We start from the raw sequence: 4000 nt of genomic DNA, 5'->3' as shown, positions 1-4000 counted from the left end.
CTTAAAGTGGTCTTACATATTAAAGGATAAACAGAAAAACACATCTTGAGGCCAAAGAAAATAATACACTACACAAAACCAGAAATGAATTGGAGAATGGTAAAGTATCAAATACTACAAAATTAAATTAATAATTCTGAATGCTAAAGGTCTGAATGATCCAATCAAAAGACATACACTAGCTCATTAGATTATTTTAAAAGATCAATAGATTTGTCTCCTGCAAGAAAAGTACCTGAGATTAATACAGATTTAGGGTGAGAGAATAGTAAAAGTCATTTCAAGCAAACAGAACTAAAACACAAGGCAGTATAGTGATACTGATATCTGAGAAAATAAACCAATCTAAATTTAGAAGATATTAAAAAAGGTCACTTTGGCTCTCTGCTCCTCCCTGTTCCAAGAACAGCCACCTCTTTTCGTGCAGTACCAGCCTCATTCCTAAGACATGATGGTGAAGATTGGAGTGAACGGATTTGTCCGAATTGGAAGCCTGGTTACCAGGGCTGCCATCCAGTATGGCAAAGTGAACATTGTTGCCATCAATGACCCCTTCCTTGACCTCAAATACTTGGCCTACAGGTTCCAGTATGACTCTACCCATGGCAAGTTCCATGGCACAATCAAGACTGAAAACAAGAGGCTTGTTGTCAATGGGAAGGCCATCACCATATTCCAGGAGTGAGAATCCACCAACATTCAGTAGGGTGAGGCTAGTGCTGAGTATGTTGTAGAGTCTACTGGTGTCTTCACCACCATGGAGGAGGCTAGGGCCCACTTGAAGGTTGGGGCCAAAAGGGTCATCATCTCTGCCCCTTCTGCTGATGCCCCCATGTTTGTGATGGGTATGAACCATGAGAAGTACGACAATTCACTTAAGATTGTCAGCAATGCTTCCTGCACCACCAACTGCTTAGCCCCCCTGGCCAAGGTCATCCATGACAACTTGGGCATTGTGAAAGGACTTATGACCATAATCCATGCCATCACTGCCACCCAGAAGACTCTGGATGGCCCCTCTGGGAAGCTGTGGAGTTATGGCCATGGGGCTGCCCAGAACATCATCCCTGCATCCATAGGTGCTGCCAAGGCTGTGGGCAAGTTCATCCCAGAGCTGAATGGGAAGCTCACCAGCATGGCCTTCAGTGTTCCTACCCTGATGTGTCCATTGTGGATCTGATATGCCTCTTGCAGAAACATGCCAAGTATGATGACATCAAGAAGGTGGTAAAGCAGGCATCGGAAGGCCCACTAAAGGGCATCCTGGGCTACAATGAGGACCAGGTTGTCTCCTGCAACTTTAATAGCAACCCCCACTCTTCCACCTTCAATGCTGGGGCTGGCATTGCTCTCAGTGACAACTTTGTGAAGCTCATTTCCTGGTACAACAGTGAATTTGGCTACAGCAACAGGGTGGTGGACCTCATGCCTACATGGCCTCCAGGGAGTAAGAAGCCCACCCTGGACCACCCGCACCAGCAAGGACAGAGCAAGAGAGAGACCTTTGGCTGTTGAGCAGTTCCTGTCCCATCTTAGCCCCCGATACTGAGCATCTTCCCCAGTTTCCATCCCAGACCCCCAGAACAACAGGAGGAGCTTAGGGAGCCCTACTCTCTTGAATACCATCAGTAAAGTTCACTGGAGCACCCCCCCCCAAAAAAAAGGTCACTTCATATTGATTTAAAGGACAATACATCGAGAATATATTGGGAGGATTTGAAGGGAGGAAAGGGAAGGGAGAAATGTAAGCAGAGTATGATCTCAAATAGTTAATTATATAAAAATGCATATATTCTTAATATAAATTTAACCTTGGCATTGTATAAAGTGTTTTTCCTGAAAACTCCAAGTCACAATCACTATAGTTAAGAAAACAAGTGCTAGAAAGAATGTTGGTAAAATGAAATCCTTATATATTTCAATATGTAGGTTTCCCAGATGCCCTAGAATTACCATGGGATTCAGATAGGCCACTTCTAGACATATGCTTAAGGACTCTAAGGCAACATACCACAGATATGCTTGCACATCCATATTTCTTTAAGCACTATTCACAATAGCCAAGTTATGGAGTCAGCCTAGGTATCAGTCAACAGATGAATGGATAAATGAAACGTAGATATACCCAATGGAATTTTGTGCAGCCCTAAAGAAAATAAAATAACTTGAGGTCATCCTATTTAAGTAAATAAGCCCTACTAAGAAGGACAAATATCACATTTGTTCTCATTTTTGGAGATGATGGGGGTGTGTGAATATATTCAAAGTGCATGATGAATTTCAAAGGAATTGTGTTTATTAAAAGAAAATGTACAGATTGTTCTGAGTTAATTAATATACAGTTTTACGTGTATTAAATTATTGCAGTCTCTAGAAACATGTGCAGTTTGAGTGATAAATAAAATGAAATAAAGCAATAATAACAATAGAAATGAAGAGGATTGTGAATAGAGGCATACTAGTTTTATGAGTCTATTTTATAAAGGAATTGCCCTACTAATTATAAAGTGTATGCAGGAAATAAACTATATACTTCATTGTTATTGTCTAAAGGAATTTAAAAAACTGATGCTTTTTATAAATATAATTGAAATAATCATTCCTTTACTAGATTTCTCTTATACCATAGTGTCAAAATAGTTTTCATTCTCAATTCTGTAAATGTATAGAAGATTGCAGTTTACTCCAAAAAAAAGGATTTAGACAGTTATTTCCACCAAAGAATTTTCATAAGACAATTTTATTATCCTGAAGAAAAGGAACTTTGGTGCATCTAAAAACCTTGTTTGTTTATATGCACATAGTAATTTTACCTGAAGAAATTTAACTAAAAGCATGTGTAGAATTATCACAGTAAAATAGACCAGTAGTATAGGTTTTGTTTTTATGTCTGGGAAAAATTTTAGAAATGTGTATGTCAATAATTGGTTATTTAGGGAAGAATAAATCTTCAAAGTGGAACCATTTGAGTACTATTTATTATGTTTTAGAAGAAAAGCATCTATCTTCTTGCTGTGGCCTCATAGTTAATGTTTTCCTTATGTTCTTAAGGAAACCAAATAGACCAGACATATGTGAGCCATTCAGCTGGAGTAAGAATGGGCTTTTTGAGTTTTCACAGGTCCATGCTATTATGAGCAAGGTAAACTGAAAACAGCACCATGAAAAGAAACAATGTTTAAGGGAGAAATGGAGTTACTATTAAGCACATTGTAAAATGTGGGAGCTTTTATATTTGTGAACCACCCTGAGAATTATGAGTCAGCCTCTCCTTGCCAGTAAGAAGCCTGAGTTTATGGATTTCAATGACCTTACCTGGAATTACTCAGTTTGAGCATAGATTTGAAATGGAATCTTTTGTCCCATAGCTGTGCAATAAATATCTGTCCACACTATCTTTTGAAAAAGACCAAGGAAGAATATTATGCCAATTTAAATATTATATGTCAGAATGTAGTCCTCTCATCAAATGATCCATTTGCTGTAAAGCAAAGGTCAATTTTTACTGTTTTGGTTGAAGATGTCTGTAAGAAATTTGAAAGCCCTATTAAACATATTTATATATTATTTGCAGGAACCTCAAGAATACAGGATGACTTTATGTTATTGTGATAACATATAATAGAGGAAGGTCATTCTTGGGCCAGGATAGTATGGTGGTATGGAAAGTGGGAAGGTTGAAGAATGGAGAAAAAAATGTTGGTTGTAGGAAACCCCAAGAATATCACAGGATTGAGTAGGAATTAGCAGAAGGATGAGGAAAAGGGTAGTAAGATGTGCCATGATTAAAAGTAACCATAGGTAACAGGTAGTAATAATGTTGTGGTTTGGGTATAAAGTGCTTCCTCAAAACAAAACAAAACAAAACAAAACAACAAAACCCTAGCAGGTGTTAGAAACTTAGTTCCCACCAGTTGGTGGTACTATGGGGATGTGATTAGATAGATTATGAAGGAGCTAATTTCATCAAGAGGTAAATCATTCACTATGCATTCATAGT

At 38.2% G+C, this 4000-nt stretch overlaps 1 pseudogene; it reads left to right on the top strand.

The window, feature by feature from the left end:
- Positions 1–451: 451 nt before the first annotated feature.
- Positions 452–1451, top strand: LOC118579945 (annotated as a pseudogene).
- The last annotated feature ends 2549 nt before the right edge of the window (positions 1452–4000 follow it).

The sequence above is a fragment of the Onychomys torridus genome, chromosome 3, assembly GCF_903995425.1.
Source record: "Onychomys torridus chromosome 3, mOncTor1.1, whole genome shotgun sequence".
NCBI lineage: Eukaryota > Metazoa > Chordata > Mammalia > Rodentia > Cricetidae > Onychomys > Onychomys torridus.
Note: the sequence above shows the minus strand (reverse complement) of the source record. Positions and strands in the feature narration are given on the sequence as shown.